This window comes from Dermacentor albipictus, chromosome 3 (assembly GCF_038994185.2).
Source record: "Dermacentor albipictus isolate Rhodes 1998 colony chromosome 3, USDA_Dalb.pri_finalv2, whole genome shotgun sequence".
In the NCBI taxonomy this organism is placed as follows: domain Eukaryota; kingdom Metazoa; phylum Arthropoda; class Arachnida; order Ixodida; family Ixodidae; genus Dermacentor; species Dermacentor albipictus.
The window spans coordinates 84489843-84505160 of record NC_091823.1 but is presented as its reverse complement, the minus strand read 5'-3'; the positions used below and the strand labels follow the sequence as shown (position 1 = coordinate 84505160).

The following is a 15318-nucleotide window of genomic DNA, read 5'->3' as shown; positions in this document are numbered from 1 at the left end:
GAAGCCCACGGGTGAGACCACTGACCTCCTTAGCCTGGCCTTGTGACGAAACAATATCCCAGGAAGTAAACAAAACCTAGAAAAAAAGAAATCACTCGGAGATATGCGATGAGAACGACAGTCTGGAGCTGCAGAGAGTAATGTGGACCGATCAGATTAAAATCGCATAGCCAAGCGAAGATGAGCACTTGCTGGGCTCTTGGAAGCATATGGAGAAAGTATGCCGGTGTCATTATCTCTATTCTTCTTTGCAGGCGCTCTCAGCTCTCTAGCGCTGTGTGAAAAAAAAAATAATGTTGGTGACCATGAAAGCAGCACTGCATGCTCCTGGCATGCGGATCTATTCGCGGCTTGCTGGAAAGGTAAGCTTGATAGCTACAAAAAAATTGTATTTATGCAGGAATTGATACGGATGTCACCATGAAACGCATATCGAAGTGATAGATAGATAGATAGATAGATAGATAGATAGATAGATAGATTAGATAGATAGATAGATAGATAGATAGATAGATAGATAGATAGATAGATAGATAGATAGATAGATAGATAGATAGATAGATAGATAGATAGATAGATAGATAGATAGATAGATAGATAGATAGATAGATAGATAGATAGATAGATAGATAGATAGATAGATAGATAGATAGATTTAATGAAACGCACACATTTCTTGCAGCATCGTATACGTGCTACTCAGCATGTGGAAGGGGATGAGGGACCGAAAGAAAACAGAAATGGCGGAAGAGATAAGGCAGAAATTTGAAAACAAAAGGAAAAGAAAGGAAAGGAACGTGGTAAGTTATACGTGACGTGATGTAAAAAGAAAGTTTGACCATCCAATCTAATGGGTACCAATCGATTCTCTGACGTAACGAGGACGCATTGAAAGGGAGAAGGACACTATAATCGCAAAGACGCGAGCTCTCTTCGACGTTGACGGAAATCAAAGGATTTTTTATGCGTGTGCGCTGCATTCTTAGGCTTCGAAATGCACCACTGCAGTGGCTGAATTAATAAGCGCTTGAGTGTCGGCTGCGCACCTGTTGTCGCTTATCTGCCTCCTTACGTGTACCTTAACCAAATGGACTCGTTCCTGGTTAAGCTGCGGCGTGGCAATTTCTAGTGGAGAGGAGATCGAAGTAGACGCTTAAACGGATGACCGCAATAATGATATCATAACGATTTCACCTCGATGCTTTACTTTGAACTGTTGTCGTTTATTAAGGATTTAAACATGGGAGAACAGTAATTGTCACTTTAATGGTGACATACAATTGCCTTAACATTGATATCGACGTTAAAGTTTCTTTCAGGAGGTAGATTAACAGCAAAGGCGCGGAGAACACACTGCATGTAAAATACTAAATATTCAACGCAATGTTACACTGCCAGTTTATTTATTTATTTGTTTAATTATTTATTTGCTACCTGATTCGCATTTGCAGGCATTACAGCAGGGGCATACATAAAGATAAGCATCATATTTGAAACCAATAAAGAAACTAATTACACAAAGCGCGGTAAAAATCATGATTAGAGACAACGGATACAATTACAGGCGGAAGATCATTCCACTTTCTTATTTTTTATTTTTTTTTTATTTTTTTTATTTATTTATTTAGTACATACTGCAGACCCTTTTCAGGGTCCAAGCAGGACAGGCATATATTCTTAAAACTCAAAAGATACAGAACACAATGAAAAGAAATATACATAAAAATAAGGAGACAAATATTGCAAACTATTAATATGTCATAACATGGTTCCAATCGGATATTGTCCGCGGAAAAAAGGAATATTTAAAACAGTCAGTTTTCGCAAAATACGGTGTCAATGAGTGAATGTGATGATGTCGGGTATAACGTGTGGTTAGAGGGGATATGTACTGTGAAGGATCCAAAGCAAACTTATGGTTAAGTAAAGAATAAAGAAATTCAAGGCGATATTTTCCTCTTCGCGTTTCAAGTGTTTCAATTTTGTTAGCCGCCATGAGGTCAGTGGGGGAGTCGGTGATTTTAAATTTGGAATAGATAAACCTAACAGCTTTTCTTTGAACCCTTTCTAATTTATCTATGTTAAGTTTAGTGAATGGGTCCCAAACAACCGAAGCATACTCGAGCTTTGGCCTGATGTAAGTGTTATACGTTAGAAGTTTTATGTGAGAAGGTGAATTTCTTAGTTTATGCCTCAGAAAACACAGCTTTTTAAATGCAGAGGAGCATATGTTATCTATATGTGAGTTCCAGGAAAGACGGCTTGTGATTGTTACACCTAGATATTTGTAGCTATTAACCTGCTTTAGTGTTGATGATCCGAGTGTATACACGTGGTTAATTGGGTTCTTTTTATGTGTTATTTGCATCGAAACTGTTTTTTCAGTGTTAAGAACCATGGAAAACTCGCTGCACCAATCAAGAACATTTCGAAGACACTGGTCAAGTTCGTTTTGATCGTTAGTACACGTAATTTGACGGAAAACGACACAATCATCAGCAAACAAGCGAATATGAGTTCCTGGAGTAACCACATTAACAATATCATTTATGTAAATCTGAAAAAGCAAAGGCCCCAAGACGCTTCCTTGGGGCACCCCAGAGGTGACTGGGAGACAACTGGAGCTGCACCCATCGACTGAAACAAATTGCACTCTATTCGTGAGGTAATCTTGAATCCACGATATTAAAATGTCTGGAAGATTAATGTTTTTTAGTTTTTGAATCAGTTTTTCGTGGTGAACTTTATCAAATGCTTTGCTGAAATCCATAAATATGGTGTCTATTTGACCATTCATATCCAGTGTTTTAGCAAAGGTGTGTACTATTGTAACTAATTGTGTTATTGTAGAATAGCCCTTTCTAAACCCATGCTGAAAGTCGCTTAATATGGAGTGTTCTTCAAGAAATTTGTTAATATGTTTAGCAATAATATGTTCGAGCATTTTACAGCATGCGGAAGTTAAAGAAATAGGACGGTAATTTTGTAGTAATGTGCAGTCACCTTTTTTAAAGATGGGAACAACTCGAGCAGTCTTCCATTCAACCGGAAGTTTTGATGACAGCAGAGATTTTTTAAACAACACAAAAAGAAACTTCGCAATTATTTCGGCATAGCGTCGCAAAAATACATTGGGTAAATTATCAGGACCAGAAGAAGTTTTAGGTTTCAGTTCTAAAAGCAAAGCAAATACACCAGGGAGGCTAACAAAGTCAACCTCCGATACAGGAAAATTTGATGCGCTTTGTACAGTTTGTACACCTTCTTCAGAGAATACGCTGTGAAAAAAATAATTAAAATGGCGTGCAATGTCAATCGGATCAGTCAAAGTATCTCCCTCCGCTGTTATTTTTGAGATATGTTTCTTGCTGTCACTCAGGAAGTTCCAAAATTTACTTGGGTCATTTTTAACAAAACTGGGTAATGTTGTGTTAAAGTAGAAGTCTTTTGACTCACGAACCGCACGTTCAAGATTATTTTTAAGCGTTTCAATCTGACTTAACTGGTGGTTTTTTTTCTTAGATCTTTTTAGTTTTCGCTTCAGTTGAATAATCTTCCGCGTCATCCAAGGTGTGCGTTTGTGAACTTTTTTGCGTTTATTCGGAACAAAGGCATTTAGACAATATTGACACATTTCGACGAATCGCTCCCACAGCTTGCAGACATCGTCATTATCATCGAAGCTCGATAAACAAGTTTCCATATGATCAATCACTGCGGCATCATCAGCCCTAGAATAATCCTTGAAACAACGTACGTGACTGGCTTTTTTGTTGTGGTAAGGGGACTTAACTAAATCTATCGATACGCTTACGAGGTGATGGTCTGAAATGCCTGTTTCGACCGATACAGTATGCATAGAATATTGACGGCTAGCAAAAACTAAGTCTAGTATAGAGGAAGATGAACCTTGTACACGAGTAGGTTGATTTACAATTTGAGCTAAATCATGAGTAAGCATGACATCAAACAGAACGTCTGCATTGCTCCCAGACTTAGTACCGCCTTGTAAGCGGTACCAGCACACATCTGGCAGATTGAAGTCACCTATTAACAGTATTTTCTTATTTTGGAAATGAGACAGGTGATGTTGTAGCTTAATAAGATAGTCGGGTGCGGCATCTGGTGGCCTGTAGCAACCATACAGGATGAAAGAATGACCCCAGCAAGAAATTTTTATGCAAAGGCATTCAAGGTCAGGAACATCATATACAAGGTCGCATTCTACAGAGTCTTTTAAGAGAATGGCTACGCCACCACCCCTTGAGGTCCTGTCCTTGTATGTATACATCTGTATGTATACATCTAACAAGAAATGAATAGCGCAAGACGTCACTTTTAAAGGAAAATTCATTTACTTTGAGACTGTGGTCCCTTCTTTGGGATATGTAGGACGGCGCTTGGATGTACTTCTCATTATCGATTCTAGTTTTGGAATGGTAGATATTATGAGAAATTTCAACCTGAGGTTTCGTCTACGATCTTTCAAGTCTTTGCATTTAAGTTGAGTTTTGCTTTCTCTCATATATACCAAGTTGACGATACCAATTACCTAAAACGAATGGCACTGCCCTATTCTGTATTTTTTCAAGCGTATCGGCCAGCTCTTTTGTATACCGATCCCAGCAAACAGATACGTACTGTTACGACTTTGCACCGCTGCACCACGATTACGACTTTGTGGTCCCGTAGCGCTCGTCACCCGTTTCGTGACAGAGCGTTGGTAGCGAAGACTCCGAGCCAGGCGTCGATGAGAATAACAAAAGGGACTTTATACACTATATACAGGTCATTATAGGACATGAACGGGTCGGCACTGGGGCCGAGATCTCACAGCAAACGCGACTGTTCCCGCACGGCGACGTCCGGCGAAAACGCGTGACACATCTCACCCCAGTCGAGAGCGGCACTGTGCTCCCGGTGGGTCGGCGGATCCGGTTTTTCAGGCGGCGCGTCGCGGCTTTTATAATCCCCGAGGAACCATTGTCACTCAAACGGCCCAATACAAAGTCAGCACTCGGCGGTCGTCCGAGAGGTCCAACCAGCGACCGCGCTGGCCACCCGGTTCAAAGTTCGCGCGCGCGGTGACCCCCAAGCAAAAGGAGGTGCGGCGCCGGGCTGTCTGGCACTTGCTGACACGTTTGAACACGTTGCCCGCCGATGCTTCTCCGCAGGACACCGCTGCCTGACAGCTCAGCATCCTGACTTGTCACGGGAGAATTTGGGCGCTCGCAGGATAAATTCTGCATCTTGCAGATTCGGAATCCGGGCTGGTGGTAATGGCACAACAGTACTCTAAGAATGAGCGCACATGAGTGAAATACAGTTTTCTTTTAAGTTAGATGGAAGCTCGCTGAAATTTCGTCTTAAAAAAACCAAAACACGTGCAGCCTTAACTTTGATGTGGTGAACGTGCCTAGTTCACCTGAAATCACTCGTTAACTAAACTCCTAAATATTTATATTCCCTGGCCGTGCTTAAAGCAGCGTTATTTACGGTATACGTAATCAACTGGTATGAACGTTTCCTTGTAAAGGTGACGTGAACACACTTTTTAACATTCAACAACATTTCTGAATGGGCACACCAGGATGCTATTACATTCAAATTATGCTGCAAGTATTTGGAATCACGTTCATTCTTTGTAGTCTTGTAAACTACACAGTCATCCGCGAACATTCTGAACGATGATTTGAGGCCAATAGTAATGTCATTTATATACAACAGAAACAAAAGAGGGCGCAGAACTGAGCCCTGAGGAACTCCTGAGGTCACGGGAGCATATCCGGAAGAACAACCACTGAGAACGACCGACTGCTCTCTTAGAGAGAGATGCTCGGCTATCCATGCAATAACAGATTCATTCAGTTTACAGCCCCGTAATTTACTAATAAGAAGGTCATGAGGAACAACATCGAATGCTTTTTTGAAGTCCAAGAAAATACAGTCAACTACTTTACGCTTATCTACTGCTAGAGCCAAGCCATGCGTGAACTCAACAAGCTGCGTTGAGCAAGAAAAACCTTGCCGAAATACGTGTTGACTAAAATGCAGAAGATTATGTTTAACCAAATCTGCCATTATACAGCTATAAAGGACATGTGCAACTATTTTACATGTTATACTAGTTAAAGACACCAGCCTGTAGTTCTCAACGCCATTTCTTGGTCCATTCTTATGAACAGGTGTAACACATGGTAATTTCCAATCACGAGGTAGTGCTTTCTCAACTAAGCACTTCTGAAATAAACAGTGAAAGTACAAAGATAACGTTGCCGAACAGTTCCTTATTATCGCTACTGGAATACCATCTGGGCCACACGCTTTAGCTGGTTTGACACTTTCTAACAATTTTCGAATACCAGACACACTAAAAGTGACCTCAGGCATCACTTCTGCCTCAGTTGAAGAAACCGTGTTAACAACGACACGGTTTTGAGGCAATAAGAAAACTTCACTTTAGAAACGTGAGGAGTTCGCAAGCAGGTCGGTGAATCCGCGAAGTAGTGGACGAACGCTCTCATATAGATACAGAAAGCAAGGAATTCAACTAGGAACGCGCTCGTTTGGTTATGGTACACCTGAAGAGACAGGCTATAGCGACAACGGGTGCACAGCCCAGACTAAAGCGCCTACTTACGTCAGCCTATACAGTCGTGGATTTAAGCTATACGTCTGTAACGGGCGCATATATAAGCATAGAATGGGCCAGGGCAAGGCACATAATCCTTCCGCAATTGCTCACTTCACTTGCTTGTAAATAGAACTTAAATGGCTACGTTCTGGGAGAGTGTGGTCACAAAGCCGCATATGTCCGACGTTGTGGACAGGACCTTTCAGATTAAATGGGAAGCTGTGACTTGTTCAAATTAGCAGAGCAATGGGTAGATGTATTTTGCGTATGGTCGCATGAATGTGCCGTAATCGCGCTTACAGTAATTTGGACAGTACCCGAGATTGTCTGCAGCCTTCTTTGTTTTTTTCTCCCACCGCACTATTTCCGGCGCCCGTTAAAGCCGCGCATTTTTCTCCCCTTCACCCCCGGACAAACGAACCAACCTTACGGATGGCGATGGAACCTAAGTGTTTCCCACGCATTGCACAGGCTGTCGCGCATGCGAGATAGGTAGACACGGCATGGATCACGGGAAGATGCTGTATTGCTGAGAGGCGTGTAGCAGAGGCTGATTACCTGGGCAAGTCGCTTCGCACTTGTCCCTGAAAACTGTGATGCACCTCGAATGGCGAAGCATATGCAAGACACCCGAGACCAAGGGACGGCGAAAATTCTCACGAGGAGAAGGTTTGCCAAGAGAGTGGACTCCTCTCTGACCTGCAGGAACGAATGCCGTGCGCCAAAGATGCGCGCCTTTGCTGCGCGATGCGAGCCGAGGAGGATTAAAAGAAAGAAAAAAAATTGCTCCTTGATGTAAGTTGTGCAACGGGTCCGCCAGATGATACGCCCCGCGTCTATTTTCCTCTGAGACGGCGTGCACCGTACAGACAGCTATACCAAAAGCGCAAAGGGATGGTCGCCGAGCGTCGCGTGTCTCACGTCAATGTGTTCCGCGCCGAGCTACGGAATGGAGAAGACACAAAAGGGCCGACCCCTAGTTTAGGGCGCGGTACCAAGTGGCAGCCGTGGCCGGAGTGCGTTACTCGCGTAACGACAAAAGGAAAGCAGAGCGAGCTGCCCTTGCATCGCTGCGCACGTGTCACCGATGCCATGTGCGGCGACGAGACTATGCAGACAGGTTATAATGATGATGATGGTCTCTCGGACGGTGGGCTCCGCAATGACGAAAAGCCTCGTCGCCGTTGCGCCACGTGGCGATTCTTTTCTTTGTTGTTGTTTTGCGAACACACGCGATGTAGGTGGAAGTGCAGCAGCGCGTTACATAAATGTGGGAGAAACGAAAGCAGTGAGCCAATTAAGGGTTAACGGAGAAGAGGCAGGCTGATCAAATGAATGCTGTGCTTATATGATGCAGCACCCCGCTCGCTGTTGGTCTCCAGCTCACGTGACGACGCGTCTCACCGCATCACTCGCTGCTGGAGCGAACGGGAAACAAATATATTCACCGCCTTGTTCGTACAGCGCTCAGAAGGGCCACTTCTGGCCCTTGCGCCATAAAACCCCATACATCATCATCAAAAACGAGGACAAAGAGAAGAAGACATGTGCTGACTGTCAACTATAATTTTACAGCGGAGCTGTTAGCCTCTTGTTGGTCGGGATTGTTCGTGCCATGGCGTGCTCACCCGGAAACCGGCAGCTGGAAAAGAAGTACTCGTGCTTGAGTTCCCGCGCAACAGATTTATGCTTTCGCGTATGGTCGAAAAACACTCCGAAGCTATCATACCTGTAGGTTGTAAGTCGTATTTTACGCATCTATTGACACACTTTACTTTGAGAAATTCAGTTAGTTTAATGAAGCATTTGCGGCAGGCGAAGGGCCTACGAGAATGAGGATGCATTGTGTGCTGGCGGTACCGCCACCTAGCGGCCGCGGCCACTCATACAGACCTCAAAAGGCAGCGGGAAAAGGGCTTTGTCTTTCAGTTTCCGCGCAACAGATATATATTTTCTCGTATGATCGAATAACAACCCCAAACTATCATTTCTGCAACTTGTGTTTAAGTCGTACTTTACGCATTTTCTGACGCAATTTACTTTTAAAGACTAATTTAGTTCAATAACCGTCCGCAACCTCCTGCTCGCGTCACACAAGTCGATAGGATACAGACTTGGCCGCAATCTCATCGGCGCCACATCATCATGCAAGTACTTAACACCACGCCCTGAATCCCAGGCGCAGAGGTCCACCCCCTACAGGGACCGACGTCATGACCACATCATCGAACGCCTTGGACATGCCTAAGTGCACCGTATCAGCGAACGATGGGCGAACAGAAGCGTGGGTTCCACTTCGTCGAGCTCCACGCATCCGCTGCATCATGATCGGAATAAGATATGGTCACAAACTTCAATGAGTGCGTCACAGGTGAGGCATTTCGCTTCTACGCACATATTTGATAACAATGAATCGCGAGAGAAAATCAAGCAAGAGATGATCAATCGATTTAAAGTGTAGGCTGCAGACCCCCTCATTGACCAACAGCTGGAGACATTGGAACTGGTTCGCCGTAGTCACCCACAGTCTACACGCTAGCAGTCATCATCAGTGCCAACCAAAGCCACGTATGACGGAATCGTCGACAACTTTCCAATGCAGTTATCCTCCCGAGAAGAGGACGCATAAAGGCATGCCTTACATAATGATGGCGACCGCGGAGCCATCTTCAATATATACGTTCTCGACATCTGACGCGATCACACCGTTGCCTTGCACTCGCAGCCCGCCCACCGGGTTTCTCGTCACGTAACACTTCAACGGCTGTCAAACAACGCCCTATTTCAAGCGCAGCTATTAAGCATTCTGATGAAATGAAGCCAACGTGCTTACTGCAAGGACAAAATCGGAGTATAAGTACCAGAACCAACGCACATACTTTTCAAGGCGAAGACAATTTGGAGCCATATACATCTAGAGATCTACCTGCTTCGCGGCTCTCAACCCTTCTTCCGTGTACTACGCCTCAACAAGACGCTGCCAGTGAAAAAGTGTCGCACAGGCAAAGCAACACCATGCACTGTGGAATTACCGAAGCGTCCCTTCGTCATGTAGTTGCGGCAGGCTCGGAAGAGCCTTCTGAGAAGGCTGCCACACTGCACTCGCCACCAGGCAAATCTCACGAAAAGGAGCAGTGTACACTCTACTAATTCATCTCTAGATCAGTTAGCGCCAGCAATCAAAGGCATATTCCGACAGATACGCTACCTCAACAGCTGTCGCGACAACATCACAGAAATCAACATCCGCAGCTTCAACTTCAGCGACCCCGACGGTGACTTCGGCTCTGGCGACGACGAAATGCGTCGCTGAGAACGCGAATGCGACAGCAAGAAACGCGAACTGGCCAACCAACTAAGCACAAGGCAAACCTAAGTACGTTGTTTAACGCCGCAAACTTCGAGCCAAGGCGCTACAACGCGGCTATGGACAGGCTGAAGGAGTCTACTATGTGGACGCTGCAGCCTACACCACTAAACATCGTTATGCTCTAGCGGTCGTAGACAACCAGGGCAACACTGTTTGTTCAGCATCAGTCACGACCACCTCGGCGGGCGACGCGGAAGAGGCCGCCATTGCACTCGCATCGGGGCTACCCGATTGTGACGTCATCATTTGTGACCCTAAGACTGCTATCCGGAACTTCTGTAACGGCTACATTAACAACCTCGCGCACTCTCTACTTGTAGCTCACCACCAGAAAACGACATCGCTCTCCTATGGACTCCAGCACATCAAGGACTCCATGGCAACGAAATGGCTCATGCCGCTGCTCGAGAATTCACGGACCGAGTGGCCGCAAATATGGGCCTAACTCTAGAACCCCATGACTCCCAACAACACACCAATAAAGACACACTCGTCACATTCCATGAAATTGCACGCATTACAGACACCAACGCCTTATGTATCCACCTTTCTCTATGCCTAGAACGCGCCTGAGAGAAATACTGTGGCGACAACTACAAACTCGCACTTTGCTTACGTCGCGCACTTTGCACTTATTCTTTCCCGCCACATACCCGAGACCCAAGTGTCGCTTTTGCCCTGTCCCGATTGCAGATCTCTCCCACATCATGTGGCAATGCCCCATCAAAACTCCCCCCCCCCCCCCCCCCGCACGCTCACATCATTAATTAGTAGCGAGGAGCTGTGGGAGACTGCCCTGCGCAGCTCCGATCCAACCCTACAGGACCGAGTCCTGAGGTGGGCTGAGGAGGTAGAGAAGGCCTACCACGACTGGTAGACGGACTTCTAGCCACATAATGTGGTGAAGGACGCCTGCTGGAACTGGAGTACTTGGACGTCCCTCTCTTCCCCCCGGCCCCTCCCCTCTCTTAAAAGGGGAATAAAGTTCATTCATTCATTCATTTTCGGGTGGAAGAAAACCTCACCAAAGGCATCTTCATCGCCAACAGTCAAGAGTGCACCTATTGCGATGACAACTGCGACGACACCGCACGCGCCGGCAAGAAGGACACGGGCACTTTCCTGGCGTACCAGAGCAACAGAGACGTCGCCTCAACGACCCAGTCCTCCTAACGTTCGATCAGAAGACACCGCGTGTCTACAAGTCGCAACGACACCTGCGTTCCCACGGCTGCCATGTGTCCAAACCTTCCTTCATCGGGGCATTCATATGGTGTCCGGAGTGCAACAGCCAGCCTCGGCCACCTGAGCTCTGCTGGACGTAACCGGACTGCCAGACTGACGTCGTTCGCGTGAGGATCAGCAGTCCCTGTACCTACGACTCTCTCGGGGGCAGGAGGATGCGTGGGGCGAACCTCACAAGGACGGTGCGGTGCATTAGGGGTGAAGGAGAAAGACGAAGAATGAAAGGCAGTGTCCGGGCGACCATGTTTCTTTCCGTCCGCAACCTCCTTCTCGTGTGATATATATATATATATATATATATATATATATATATATATATATATATATATATATATGAATACAATGACATAGTACATATTTTAATTACATGCGTATGACGTTCCATCATTTTCTGGATGTTCTAGCTAGAGATACTTAAACTATAGAGAACGATAGACGTTTTTGTGATTGCTGTACGAACCACAAGATGAATAAGTATTCAACTAACTCAGTAATTTCAATACAAACAAATACATGTCGTGAACTGTGCTCTGACTTCGTTTTCCTTTTTTTACATCGTTAGTTGCGCATAATTTTACCGCTTAGAGGTTAGTGCGGCTATACTTTACCAGGAAGAAACTGCAGGATCGAACGTGTTTAACATAGTGGTTTACTGTATCGTGCTGCGATGCAAAACGTATGTTACCAAATCCGTTATTCGGATTTTGTAAAAAAAACAATCGTAAGGAAAAATGCCTCGATAACCTTGGCCTATTCGAGCCGGTAAGTAATCCTGCGTTATGGTTTTAGGAAGCGCGTCTGCGAAGAATAATTTGCGCACAAGTAAATATCCAACGTGTGTGCAGCAGACGAAGCAAAGTGAACTCGTGCGCGCTATAACCTTACTGCGGATTGCGCAGGTGACCAAAGTTGGCATACAAAGGCTGGTAAAGATTAAAGGAAAGCAAATTACACGTCTTTACTTAATAATTACTATGTAAGATTCTTTAGGAGCAAGCTGTCCAGTATAATGAGCCCATTGCGAATTGTCGGCTTCAAGCGGCAGAAAATAAGTCAGTGGCTGTTCTGACTCATTAGCCCGAAGCATGATATGTCTATTGCGCCTGTAGAAGGAATAACGACTCAAAGAAAGCAAATGCATAAGGTCAACATTGTGATACCGTATTTGACAGCACATTCTGGGCAACTGGACGTGAAATTCCTTTCTCTTTACAACTATGCGAGTCCTCATAGCTGCAAAACTCATGCGGCGGATATAGCATATCATATGCCAAAAATGCGAAGTCGCGGCTACAGCTACAGACTTAATGATTCTCGTTACAACCGATCGAAACTACTGCTAAATAGTAAACCACGTGTCAAGCTCTCGTTGTGACAGTGATAGTAACTTCTTTGGTCTTACTCTTGTTTAGATGATGTGCAAGCATTTCATACTGTAAGAGTAATCGTCTGCCTTTTTCAAGAACCCCAGGTTTAATGCACTGCGCTACTCCAATAGTTTGCGGACGTCGCATTTATTTTGTAGTTTAGTTATTTGTTTAGTATATCTTATATTGCGACAGTGCTTTCGTGCTTGCACGCTATAACGTGTTTCTGTATATTCCGTATTTCACCCAAGTGAAACTAAAGCCGGTGCAACCTCGCCATCAGCCTCCCCCCCCCACCCCCTCGCCTTCTACCTTCGCTCTTTTCTCCTTTTCTTTAGAAATGCCTTTAACAATAACAACAACAGACCGTTCAGTGGATTCGGCAATTTGTTACTGAACGCAGGTTCGTTTTCGGGCACGAGCGGTCTCGCATACATGAGGGCGGAAAGCAAGAACGCTCATGTACCGTTATTTGGGTGCCCATTAAGAAAAACACAGGTGTTCAAATTTAATCCGTTGCCCACCGCTATTTTGTCCGTCATATAGGAGCCTCAGTGTTGCTTTGGGAAATTACACGACAATCAATGAATCAATGAATGAATCATGTCGTGTTTCAAGTTCAAGTTCTCTTAAATATGGCTCGCAGCAAAATTGAGTGGCAGGAACGAGGCTTTCAACCGAAATCGCGTGAATGATATACGTCGCTTATACCCCACCATGCGCGTATTCATACAAACCAAAACGACAAAGCCACGCGATCGCCGTAAATCTCGGAGTCTCCGTGTAACAAGCACATTTCACACAGTATGCGTTACCTGCGAGATCCTATCGTAACACTCATTGAGCACGCTACACAAGAGCGCTCACAAGCAGGTAAGTGCAGCATGTGCCGTCAGTGAGCGAGGCGTCTTCGGGAACAAAAATGAACACGCGCGAAGGGGTATGACAAGAATGGCGGGTCAAGAAGACAAAAGTCAAAACAAGCAGTGTATATGTACTACACGCATCAAGACGTGAGGAAGTCATTAACACTGTCACGGGCGTCCCGGGACAAAAAAGGGCCACCGCTCGGTTCTCCCTTCCTCGATTTGCGTCGGGTTGGTTACGCGCACTCGCGACCGCGTTGCGCGCATCGGGTTGCGCGGTGCATTGTGCAAGGTGGCGTGGTTATCGCGGGTGCACGCCGCATCCTGGGGGGCAGAGGTTCAAGGTTCGGGCGTCGTCGCGCTTGTGCGTTTGAGCGAAAGAACAAATACGCGTGCTCGGCAACGCTGCCACGCTTGCCGACGCGACGTTTCCAGACAGGCGTCTCTCGACCCGCGCATGTACACGTACGAAGAAAAAAAGAGATAATAATAATGATAACAAGAATGAAAGCGAACTGGGAGTCGGTGTGGGTTAACGGTTAGGAAAGCGCGAATTGACAGAGGCGACTTACTTAAATAACTCGATTGCGTACTATCAACTGAAAGAATTTCGGTAAATAAATGAACGAATAGATGGATATAAAGTATGTGTGTGTGTGTGGGGGGGGGGGGAACAGGGGCTGACCTGCAATGCGCAAGCCGAAAGAATAGGTTGTAAGCGGCTAGGACGAAAGCAGAGACTACATACAAAAAATCGCCTTCCTTAAGTTAGAATTCCTGCCCAAACGGACTGCAAGATATCCAGCTCACTACCGTGCAAAATCAGGGAAGCTTGGCTCACATGCGTGTTTGTTGTCTTCACTGTAACAGAAGACTCGAAGACCTCGCGTGTCAGTTTAAAAGTATACTTTGGTTTCATTTCGTGAACGCGGGTCACGTGCATTCGCATGGAAGGTGTTGCCTTTTTGTGCATTACGCGTAGAATGCTTTAGAAATGCTTTGATTGTGTGTAAATATTGGCGTTTTCTAAGGCTTATTTTTATTCTGTAGGTTAGATGTCCGTTTTTTTTATTTTTGTATAGTGTTAAGCGCCATTAGAAAAGGTCGAAGCCACTGTAAGCACGCCTAACTCGCGCACTTTGCCGGTCTTGTTCAGCAGATGCCCGGTGCTTGCCCACGACTTCGGGGTCGGTTGACTCATGCTCGGCCCGCATGCCACCTCTTGCTTTGCTGCTCGGTCCTGCTCGCTCGGTCTCTCGATTGCCAAGCGAACCCGGTACATCCACGGCGCACACAGGGCCCGTAGCAACTGCCAGAAGACGTGAACCTAGCGCGCCTCCGCCTTTCTCCTCCTCCGCGACTCTCTGCCTCTTTCCTTCTCCCCACTCCACCGAGCACTTTGTGCCTCTGTGCCTTTCCTAGCGTGCGCTTCTCCTCTCCACCTCTATGTGCCCTCATCCCCCGGCGCTCGCTTCGCTCTTCCAGCTCCGCGGCCTCCGACTTAATCTCTCCCATTTCGCAGACGGCGCAATGTATACGCTTTGCGCGTAAAAAATAATCGTGACTTTCGGTCCCAAGAAAACGGCACGTTCCTTTGTCGCGTTCACGCCGTGCTGTCTGCGCGGCTATGGCGCGCGTTCTGCTGCCGAGTGCGATGTCGCGGGTTTGAATCCCGGGCCGCTGCGACCAGGTTGTGCTACAATGCAGAAACGCTTCTGCGCTAAGATATTAACGAATGACGGGCACTTGAAATCAATCAACAGCATCTCGTAACCTGTTCAGCTACGACGTGGAACCCGGACGATCAATATTGCACTCTACACCCAGGTTTTCCTC

At 45.9% G+C, this 15318-nt stretch overlaps 2 protein-coding genes across 3 annotated transcripts in view; one reads left to right on the top strand and one right to left on the bottom strand.

The window, feature by feature from the left end:
• LOC135898892 (flavin-containing monooxygenase 5-like) overlaps positions 1–15318 on the top strand; it is a 146843-nt gene that overhangs the window by 75097 nt on the left and 56428 nt on the right. The window lies entirely within an intron of this gene.
• LOC139046638 (flavin-containing monooxygenase 5-like) overlaps positions 1–15318 on the bottom strand; it is a 105951-nt gene that overhangs the window by 67100 nt on the left and 23533 nt on the right. The gene's annotated exons all lie outside the window — the stretch shown is intronic.